Consider the following 11,918-nt stretch of genomic DNA (forward strand, 5'->3'; position numbering starts at 1 on the left):
ATTTTTTTTTGTCATGGAAACTGGGGCCACTTGAACAATGTAAATCATATAAAAAGCTCCACATAGTCCATTTTCTTTCATTTTTGTGCAGTTTCCTGCAGACTAATATAACAAATTGTTTTATGACTTAAATAATGTTGAGTGTCAGCATTTTCACTGTGGAAAGCTTGGGCACAAACCACAGGAAGTCGTGATGCAGTAAATGGAATTTTTCCCATTGAGTCAGTGTTATCTCTAGTGTCCCGCAACATGCTAGGACTCATCCTGCTGCTAATGTGAATTATTTTAGGGAAAAGCAATTAATAATAAAAAAAAAAGAGTCTATATCTTCATTTTCAAGTTTTCCTCATCTCCTTATTACTCTGAGGATGAAAATTTGTGTATATAAGTACAGGTATGAGTTTTGTAAACATCTCTCAAGAGACGGGGGGACTGATGGGTAAATGAGAAAATCTCTCTCTACAACTGTTCAGAATGTTAGATGAGCTGAGATTAGGAATTTTAACTAGTGGCAGGTAAATTGATTATTCCACATGATATAATAAATTTAAGGCACATAATTTCTGTGCAACCATCTTCTAAGATAAAAGGCAGTTATTTTGACATTAAAAGGAACAAGTTTAGGAAATTAAAAGTTTGTTAAAAATGAAATTCATATAAAATTGCTTATGACATTATTTCTGCATACATTCTATATTGGGTGCACACTAATTTGGCTAACAGTATTATGGGCAATGCTATTATTTATTCTATTATAGTTTAAAACAAAATATGCTTTTGATTGTAATTTTTATTGCTTGGAATGCAATGAAAAAATGCTGGAAAATAATGCTATAAAAAGCAATTTTGGACTGAACTGCCCTTTTATTAATTATTATTTCTCTGCTTAATAAAAACTAATTAATGATAAGTACATTTGAAGAGATACTTTTGTGTAAGTGATCATAGAATAATTTTTTCAGCATACAATTTACTATAAATATCTGAGAAAACAGAAACTTTTCATAATACCTGCTTTCCACACAGTAAAGAAATATCTTGAATTTCAAAGGATTATATACTATAAAGATTTTTAAAATTTAATCTTATGTAAGCAATTTTAACAATAGCAGTACTAGAAGAGGAAGGCTAGTCTCTACTAATGTATGTAAGAATTCTTACTCTGTTCTTTTTCATTAGTGAATTCACAATTCACTGATTTAGTTAGATGAAGCCTAAAAGCAAAGGCTCATAAATCCTTTATCCAGTGGACAGATACTTGTTAAGTGCTTAATATGTATCAGAGATAGAGTCATACAGAAACACCTGAAGTATTTAACCTTGGGAAACTTAGTCTTTAACGGTGAAAATATAGATTAGAGATAAATAAATGAAATGCAGTGTGTCTGGTTGCAAGTACTAAGAAGGATATCAGAGCAGGGTAAAGGGTATTGGTATGATGGTTCTGGGAAGAGGAGTATTCCACCTTAAATGGTTTAATCAGGGAAAATCTCTCTGAAAAGGTGACTGTTGGGCAAAGCAGAGTGAAATGAGGGAATGAGCCATGTAGATAGATATTCTCTACTAAGGAAATAGTAAGGAACAATGACATTCTGTGTCCTTACTAAGAAAATAGGATATGAGACCCAGCCACTTCAACGGATGAACCAAGGGAGAGGAAGGTGATGAGGGCAGAGACCTAGAAGGCCATGGTGAGAACTTTGAGATTGATTCTTGGGAAGATAAGCCATCACCATGTTTTGAGCAGAAGAGTGACATTTTGTCTTTGGTTTTGAAAAGATCACTTTGGCTCTTCTGAATAATTAGATACATAATGTGGATTTATGTTGGTCGTTAATAACAAAGAAAAGTAAATCCCAATTTCTCATGTTGTGAGTCATTATAAGAAAATGAGACAAATCCAGCTCCAAGATTCAATTTAATAGGTAGTTTTCAAGATATTTGCAATACATTTTATGGATATAATTGTACTCAATCTTGAGGTCTTGTCATTATCATAAGCCCTAATGTCAAATATGAAAATTAGCATTTCTCAATGGGGAATTCTGAAAAGTTCTTGGGTGATCTTCCATTAGCATCACTTTTACTTCCATTTATAGTCTTGCATGTCTTTCAAGGTCTAAATTGCTATTCATCTAGCTCTCATCCAGCAATGAGTAATTTCTAATAGACGGATCCCCAGTTAGCGTCTGCATAGCAAAAAGCATGTGATGTGCTAATTGAATCTCAATTAGCTTACATCATATCTCTTACAGAATTTCAAAACATGATTGTTACCACATTAAAGGCTCAGAGGAAAGAGGACAAGTATTTTCTTTATGGTTTACTATGAACAGGGATCATCTACCTGTATAGGAATCGTATTTTTTATCGTATCAAAATGGAAATGGAGCCTATAAAGAAATAAGGTGTCCTCTTCTGTGGGCTGTCAGAAAATACCATGGGGCACAAGATACATTCACTTTGGAGTACAGATATGGGTGATATTACCATCCACAAGAAGCCACACCACAGGCTCTCTCTCTTCTCACTTCAGACTCTGTGATTTGCTTCAACTCTAAAAAAAATTAGAATAAACTGTGGCCTCTTACTGGAAAATCACTCAGCTGGCCTTACTTTAATCTCTCTTAGACTTGAGTTCACAAAGAAAACAGAGCGGCTTTCAGGTAGACAACAGAACACCGGATAAGTTGGGAGCAAAGATAAAGCCAAACAAATTTATAGTAAAACAGGTAGAGAGTCTTTTGAATCAGATGAGATGCAAACTAATGGCAATTTACACAGTAGGTTGCCCTCCCAAGTAGAATTTCAAACATGCTATTTCTTTAAAAAAAGATATTGTAAAAGAAGAAAAGTATTATTAAGATCAGCAGCCTACATGAAGTTTTGAAATTCTTAAGGAAAAGAGATACTGTGCAGGCCTCGCAACAGTCACTATGGTTCCTTCATTTCTTCCAAAGTTTTCACTGAAATGAACAAAAGATTTTATGTGAAAAATCAGGTATTTCCTATAAATAAAACTTCTCACTATAACAAAAATAATAAATAATACTAGTCCAGGTGTATTTTGTAAATCTCATGAATTATAGCCACGTTAAGTCAGAAAATGTGAGATGAAGAAAGGATTCTACCTAACAGGTACTTTTCAGTTTAACTAGTATATATTGAGTGCCTATTATGTGACAGGCATTATTCTAGGTTTTAGGAATACAGCTTTGAACAAGAAGTGCTTGCTTTCATGAAGCTCACATCTACTGAGAGACACATCATAAAGAATTCAATAAATCAACAAAAAAGAATAAAGAATATTTCCAATTGCAACAAATGCTGAAAAAAGAGTAGAAATAGAGAAAAGCTGTGAGAGTTACTTGTTGAATTGGGGCATAGTTTGGATTCAGGAGTCAGGGAAGGTATTCCTGGAGTGTCAGTTAAATTGAAATAGAAAAGAAAAGAGGGAGTCACTGAGAGGTGTTCCTGGCAGAGGACACGGAAAAAGCTAAGCCCTTAGGAGAGACAAGTCTTCAGGCATAAAGAGGGCTGGCATCGCTGGAACATACAATGTGAGGGAGTCAGTAAATGTAAGCAGGATGGAAACTTGGATTTTATTTTAGTCTGTGGAAAAGCTTTGGAGAGCTTTATCTGAGGACAGGCCTGCTTTGATTGATGTTATATAAAAGTTACTGTCTGAGCTTTCTGCGACCAAGGTTTAAGTGGAGGCTTGGTTAGGACTATAGTTTAGGTGAAAGTCAAGGATGTCCTGGATTAAGAAATTTAAAGAGAGTGTTAGATAAAATATTTTAAATAAAATAAGAAATAAAACATGTAAAAAACCCTTGAACACTTTCAAACCATCCACTAATATATGTAAAATTAAAGTGCTAATTACAGATCATTCTGAGCCTTTGATTAATATTGGCTCCCTAATGAGTCTTATTAAGCAAATATTTGTATCATTAAGATTAATTGATATATATATTTTTTGACAAACAGGCTTTTTACAAGCATATGCACCAAGCATAAGAGAAGGATCATGTGCAGAACATTATCTCAGTTACCTAGATGCCTTCAGAGCCCTGGAAACTAGGAGCAGAATCTATTCAAAACACGATGCAAAATTAGAATTACCTGTTCTTGTCTTCATCTTAATAATACTTAAAAACTTGATGGCAATGATGTTGACAACGAAGATTCTGTTATGAGATCCTTTCGATAAGAGAATAAACGTGGTGGTTTAAAGGGTGTTAAACATCTTAAATTTTGAATTGTTTTCTTTTGGTGGTGATATGTTGAGGCCAATTCATTCATTAATTTCTTATAGTTTCTCTTCTGATGAATTGCAAAAAGCCATTGTGCTAGGGGTTCAAGATGAGGCCAAGGAATAAGACCATAGATTTAATGTGATACTGATTCCCTCTGTGTGTGTGCGTGTGTGTGTGTGTGTGTGTGTGTGTGTGTATACTATGTTAGCTGGCAGGTGAGACAAAAGGGGAAGAAGCTATTATAAATTGTATCGAGTGCTACCTGCTGTATCCTTTCCTCACCTACTTAGATCATTTGATCAGAATGAAGCAATTCACAAATTCCAAACACATTTACCAGACAAGGTCAAGGATATCATTTAGTGTAATTTCTATTCAGATGGCAGGCTATAAAAAAGAAACATCCAAATAAAGGAAATAAAGGTAGCCAGTGTATGTCTCCTGACCTGCCCCAAGACTGGCTCCCAGAAGGACAAGCAAGAGTCAGCATACAGAAGTGAGTGGCTGGCATAACAGGTTTGTCGAATGACCTCAGAAGCAGCCCTCTTGCAAAAGATGGGGAAGTTTGCTGGTCGTTGGAAGAAAGCTTCCTCCTCCGGCTGCATACTAAATCTCAGTAAGAGCAGCCACTCAAAGAGGAGAAACAATAACAACTAGGACATAATATTTCAAGGACTATGGATCAGATCCTAAAAACTGTGTTTCTAAAAATTTCTTTGCCCTATGCCTCTTGGGTGACATCTGCAATTTTTTGATATAGAATACGCTCAGTGCAACACATTACACACATGTATTCATGAATTAATAGAGATCGAAGAATACTTCATATTTTTCCCTTTATAAATGAGACAATTCAAATCTAGAGAGGTTTTTCACCTTACCTAAGGTATCACAGCTGATTAGTGATTACTAGGCCTTAGGACTTTAAGTTAATAAAACACTGTTTACACTAAACTAAGCAACTAATTACCATTATGATCACTATGATCAATAAAATAAGGCATCTATAATATTCACTTTTTTGAAGACAATGTCTTTCTCGGTAACCCAGGCTGGAGTGCAGTGTGATGCAATCACAGCTCACCGCAGCTTCAATATCCCAGACCCAAGTGATCCTCCCACCTCAGCTTCCCCAGGACCTGGGGCTACACATGAGCCTCAACCTATCTGGCTAATTTTTGTATGATTTGTAGAGACAGGTTTCACCATGTTGACCAGGCTGGTCTTAAACTCCTGGATTCAAGTGATCCTCCCACTTTGGCCTCCCAAAGTGTTAAGATTGCAAGCGTGAGTCACTGCACCTGGCCAATATTCACTTTCTTAAGTTTATATGTAGTGTGTTTATCATGGCATAAAACTTATTTTTTTTATACATTTACTCATATAAATCACTCCAAGACTTTAAAAGATAATGTTTATTTTTAGCAAGGAACAAAGAGTGATTTTAAATATCTATGCACAAGGAGTAATAAATCGAACACTTTAGGTTTTTAAAAGTAGTAGGCTTTCACTTTGTACACCTTACTCTTTCTTAAATATCAGAAAGAATGTCAGCCTTTTCACATAAAGACAGTTTACTTTTTGATATTTCCTGTAGAATATTAGCAAATATACTTCACTGTGTGTTTGTTTTCAATTTCAGAATATAATGGTGAATTTCTTAGGAAGATTTTAGTTTAGGAGTTGGGCTCCTAATAAACAGGCTAGGTATGTAAATATTATGCATTTCTCTTACTATATTTTCTGGTGTAAAATCAGAGATTGAACTACAATGTCTACTTAATTATATGGTTCTTGAGTAATTATTAATTGTTGTTGTTTTCCCTAAAATTATGGTCATGGGCAATTTAAAAAGCTTTTGCTCTCAAAAAAATGCATTCTGCTTTCTTTTGTTTTACTCCTATTTTATTTCCATCTTTGAAGTATAAACATAATGAAAATTTCGACACCTATAGGGTAATTTAAATCACAGTGCATATAGAATGTCTAGGCACAGAAATACTTAAATTTGGATAAATAGTACTTTCTGTTAGTTTCTCAGCAATATCCCACGGAAATCGTGCTAAATATCATGAAATCATTTAAGCTGGAAAAGCACATGTAACACCTAAGAGTCCTCCACAAATCTTCGCAACACATGGTGCTCAAGCAGGAGGCTTAAGTCGACCAAGCTGCCTTTGCTTGCTGGTTTGATAAAACACTCAAGAGGATTGTCAGGGTCCAGATTAGACTGTTCTATTTTTACTTTGAGTTTCCTTTATCAAGAGTAATTCTAACTTATAGGACTTATGAAAACAATACAATGTTTTCAACATGTCATTACGTGAAAAAAATTATTAACAGAAGCTGGTTGTATCCATTGAGATTTTGTCAGCTGCACAGTAATAATGACTAAACAGGATTTTCTTTTCTCATAATAAAAGAGACAGAGGAAACAGGTAAGACCTGATATGGGAGCTTCACAATATCCTCACCAGGTCTTCTTTTTACTTTCAGTTCCACCCTCCGTGGAGTTTGGCTTTAATCCTCATGTTCACAATATGGCTGTTCTGTCTCCAACCACTGCATCCACACAGGAGAAAAGGGAAAGGCCAAGGGCAAAAAGCAAAAAGTAGATTCCAGCCAATTCTTTCTCCTTTTAAAAGTTTTGTAAGAACACCCACTGAATGACATCTAACTATATCCCATTGACCAGAACTAGATCATATGACTACGCCCGACTTTAAAAACGTTAACAAGGTGAGCATTTTAATTGAGTACAATGCTAAACTGGAAAAAAAAAGTCTTACTTAAGGAAAAGGGAGCAAATGATATTGTTAGATGACTATAACTTGCCTCTCCTTCCTTACTAAGGGAATGTTTATTTTGTTTAAAAGTTCATTAACTTCTTTGTTATAGGAATCTTCACTATTCCTACACATGTAATGCTTAGTAAGCCTTTCTTTTTCATATCCAAAGTAAAATACTTCACACAATTTTTTTTAAAAAAATATTCTTTTCTTCCTCACTTTCTGCAGGCATGGCCACCCCATATCTAAAATAAAATTGCTCAACAGTACTCTTTATTTCATGACAAGGGTAGAAATAATTTTCTGAAAGGGGAATGAATGAAGGGAAACTTCATGTTTTCTTTACTTGGGCCAGAATATTAAAGCTGGAAATCAGAAAAGAGATCAAAACTTTAGTTTAGTCATGTGGATTTAGATAGTCTCATAGATCGGTCAACTTCTAAACTATCATAAATTGGCTTCTCATCAGGGAGCAAAGTAGTTCCTCTGTGAGGGGCAGAACAGCCACGTCTCTGTCTCAATTATACGCATGCAACTTCATAGAGAACTATGCTGGTCATGGGTGGAGATTAATTATGGTAAACTTCTCAATGAATTCAGGGTCAAGATGATAGCCATAAATTAATAAGCTGCATGCTTTGTTCTTGCTTGAAATTGGCAGCTGGATTTACTGTATGTGTCATGTTTCTGGGTCATATTTAGACTGCATATAATGTTATAACTTTAGATTGGGAGATTTCGCTCTATAATATACTAGCTTCCTGTCCATTTCTTTAAAGAGTACAAACACTCAAGGAAAGCTAAAAGGAGTCTTAGGAAGTAAGGAAAAAAGATAGCTACCAAAGAAAGTTATCAAAGGACACATACTATATGAATACTAAGACCAAAAATCCAGTAAGAATACCAAAGAGTAGTAAATTACAGAAAAAAAATCTTATGATAGAAATGATGTTGAGAAAAAAATAATCCAAGCCTGAGAAATATGTGTAAAACCTGTATGGATCATCTTACCATGGTGCATAACAGGAGGTAAAGGATCACATGTCCACTGAGAAGCTTCACTAGTGCCCTTAGGTTTTTTATGTTCCATTTTAAGCTATAAACTAAAAAGCCTTAATATGCTCTTAGCATTCACTTGCATTTGCTATTATAGGTCTAGAATAACATGAAATACCTAAGACAAAACAACATAACAGTTCCCTGTAATTCATATCAAGAATCATACTTGCACAAATAAAGCTCATGCTTTATTACATTTCAGATGAAAGTCTCTTTCAATTTTAAAACATCCTTTCTAGCTAAAAGGGCTCATTCAATATTTAAACAGCATCAACTTTCATCTTAAACTTCAAATTCTAATGTCTATTGTCTGAACCTAGACAGTTTCATGTTTAGAAAAACATATATTGAGCAAATGTGCATGTAATTACTTATTGTCGATTCCTCTCCTTTCTCTTTCCAGCTATCATTTGAATCTAAAGAAAAGCTATGTAACTTACTCTTTAAATTGGAATTAGTGAATATCCTAACATGCTTTATCTGTAATATAACTAGGCTTAGAAATATGTATTTATTGACTACTTTCTACAGACAAAGATGACTAAAAAATTGCCCCTGCCACCTAGCAAGTGAGTCTGAATAACAAGTTAGTACTCTAATAAAAGGGTAAAACCAACATTATTAGAATGAAAGCAACAAAAAAGTCTCAACTCACTAGATGAGACAGGAAAAAGAGAGAAAATAGATTTCCAGTACTGTACACTTTAATATGTGGGACAATGGAAGACCAAGTAAGAAACAAGTCTCAAGGACAGCTGGTGTCCTTTTTGGACTGGGGGAAAATGAAAAATATCTCCAGGCTATTCAAAACCCCAAGTAAGGAGACTCTTACATAGTCATGGCAGACATCTCTAAAGAGAGAAAGCTTGCTTATAAATGTAGTTTATATCTAGGGAAGATGGGCTATTAGACTATATCCAACTAGAGGGGCTTTGACATAACACTTAGGGTATTGTATCTTAATTACAGACAAATAACTTTTTATGTTTCCCCAAATAACTGATTGCTAGGAAAATTAAGCAAATGAACTCTAAAGTATTATTCTGTAAAATAATCTCTAAAACATTTGGAGTGACATGATTGTTTTCTTTATGGGTAAGCACATTTAAAACTCATATATATATATTTTAAAGTTTAGGTATAATTTTCATACAATTTGATTTGGTTTTATGTTTCTAATCTATTCAAAATTATATTTAAATCATTTTAATTCTTAGTTATATATTGCCAAATTTTACAAATAAAATTAATTTTGGTTGTTTATCCTGCAACTTACTAATCTAGCTGGCTTTTGGGGTAGATCCCAATGAGATATCTTCATTCATAATCCTGTTATCTCTGAATAAAGGCAGTTTTGCTTTTGTTCTTAAACATGCAATTCAATTAATCTTGATTGGATTTATGTATCCATCACGCAAGATAAAATAGAAAACATTTTCATCACCATAGTTTTATTTTGCAACCTTCTAGCCAACCCCAACCCACAAAGGAATTTATTGTTGAGATTTCTATCACTAGGTTTGTTTGACCTGTTTTTATAATTCATATATGTGAAATGATACAGTATTTACTTGTTTGAATCTGTTGCCTTTTCTTTACATTTTTGAGGCTCATCTATATTGTTGCATGTTCTAGTAACTCACTTCTTTTGTTTTGCTGAGTAGCAGTTGATTGTATGAGAACAGCACAATTGGTTCATTTATCCCGTCTTTGTGTTCATGTGTACTCGATGTTTTACTCCTGCTTATAAGTGAGAACATGCAGTATTTGGTTTTCTGTGCCTGCATTAATTCACTTAGGATAAAGGCCTCCAGCTGCATCCATGTTGCTGCAAAAGACATGATTTCATTTTTTTTTTAAAAACAGCTGTGTAGTATTCCATGGTATTTTAACAATATTGTCTCTTCGAACACATGACTATTTATTTAGGTCTCTTTATTTCAGAATTCTTTCATTTCTCTGCCTTTTTAAAAATAGTTCTCAGTGTACAAGTCTTAGATATCATGTTTAAATTTATTCTTAGGAATTTGAGGTTGTAAATACTATTGTAAACTAAAAATAAAAATATAACAAGGAAGCCATGTGATTTTTAATTTAATACTCACATTTAAATAGATTCTGTATGTTTCAATTTCTTGAAATTTATCAACACATTTTATGAGTAGGAATATTGTCTCTCTTGGTCAATGTTGTCTACGATCTTGAAAAAATATACTTTCTGTAGTTGCACAGTGGGGTACTATATACAAGTCAAAAAAGTCTAGACAAATTTGCTTTTTTTGTCTATTTGTTCTCTAAAATACAAAAAAGGTATGTGAAATTCTCCAATTATGATGGTAGCTATGTCCATTTCTTCCTTTTTTTCTGTCAATTTTTTGCTTTGTGAATTTGAAGTTCTGTTACCAGGTAAAAACATACTTAGGATTGTTATATTTTCTTGGTAACCTGACCCTGATATAATTGTGAAGTCTCAATCTGGTAACAGATATTCTGCTGGAAGTATTCATGTACCTGCAACAACTTTCTTATACGTTCGTATGATATAGCTTTCTCTACCCTTACTTGACGCCTCTTTGTGTATTTACAGTTGAATTCATTACGTATATGTACTACATACCTGGATCTTGCTTTATATTCAACCTGGCATTTTTTCTTAATTGGCATGTTTATTCTATCCCTGTTTAGCATAATTATTGATACAATTGTATTTAGGTGTATACTTTACTTTATTCTATTGATTCCATCTGTATTTTGCTCATTTGCTTCTCTTTTCCTGTCATCTTTTGCATGACTCAAGTGCTTTGTCGTCTTCCATTTTATCTCTTCCATTTCCATCTTGGCTATAATCTCTTGTGTCATTTTTATGTACTGTTCTCAAGAGCAATAGATAACCAAATTAAATATTCAGATGAATTATGCATATTTATAAATTGAAAAGTAAATATTTCTTTAAATATCATTATTATACATTGTAAACAACAGTTCACTTTCAAGTATTCTGTTTCACTTCTCTGTGTTCTTGAGGCCTCTTCTATTCTACTCCTCTACATGCTAGAAACCAACAACATATTGCATGTCCCCATTACGTCCACCAAGCTGCTGCTGTAAGGGGTGGCTCAATCTAATCTACACTTGTACTCCAAGTGTGCTTTGTTGTAGCTTTAATAGATTCAATTCACTACCAAATCTTAATTCCAAAAGTCAAAGTAAACCTCTGAATGATTTTTCTGCACATAAAATCCTTAAAGTCACCAAAAAAATTGTAGCTCCCAAATTCACTTAAATGTTACATAATGATTGGGGAAAGTGCCTGTGCTAGATACTTTCTTTATGTGGATGTCTCTGTCATCTATTTTAAGAATTTTTTATTTATCCAGTCATCTCAGATTGCTATGCAAGTGTTGTCAGTGAAGTAACATGATTCCAGTCTCAGTGTGAGGTATACTTATTGTCTGTGAACTTTAAGGAATAAGTGAATATATGGGTTAGAATATCTGCAGAATGTAACAGTTAAGAGCCATGGGATCATAACTCAACCAGTTGCCAACCAGTTCTCACCCTGATATTCATAATTTGATCTCAGAATACTTCCTTCACACCTTCCAAGTCTCAGTTTTCTCAGCCCAAATGAAGAATATTATTACCTTTTCCACAGCGTTAGTTTTCTAAATAAATGATATATAGATGAAATAATAATAATAGAATTATTGTTAAACTCTTAGCTATTGTCAGGCACTGTTAACCTACATACAATTGGCTAGTGTTAACTAATTTAATTATCACTATTATCTGTTGATAACAAACAGAAGAT

At 33.8% G+C, this 11,918-nt stretch overlaps 1 protein-coding gene and 1 long non-coding RNA gene across 10 annotated transcripts in view; both read right to left on the reverse strand.

The window, feature by feature from the left end:
- Positions 1-11,918, reverse strand: part of ROBO2 (roundabout guidance receptor 2) — a 1,778,513-nt gene that overhangs the window by 1,294,217 nt on the left and 472,378 nt on the right. The gene's annotated exons all lie outside the window — the stretch shown is intronic.
- Positions 1-11,918, reverse strand: part of LOC126949347 (uncharacterized) — a 74,664-nt gene that overhangs the window by 42,453 nt on the left and 20,293 nt on the right. The gene's annotated exons all lie outside the window — the stretch shown is intronic.

The sequence above is a fragment of the Macaca thibetana genome, chromosome 2 (genome assembly GCF_024542745.1).
Source record: "Macaca thibetana thibetana isolate TM-01 chromosome 2, ASM2454274v1, whole genome shotgun sequence".
NCBI classification, from domain to species: domain Eukaryota; kingdom Metazoa; phylum Chordata; class Mammalia; order Primates; family Cercopithecidae; genus Macaca; species Macaca thibetana.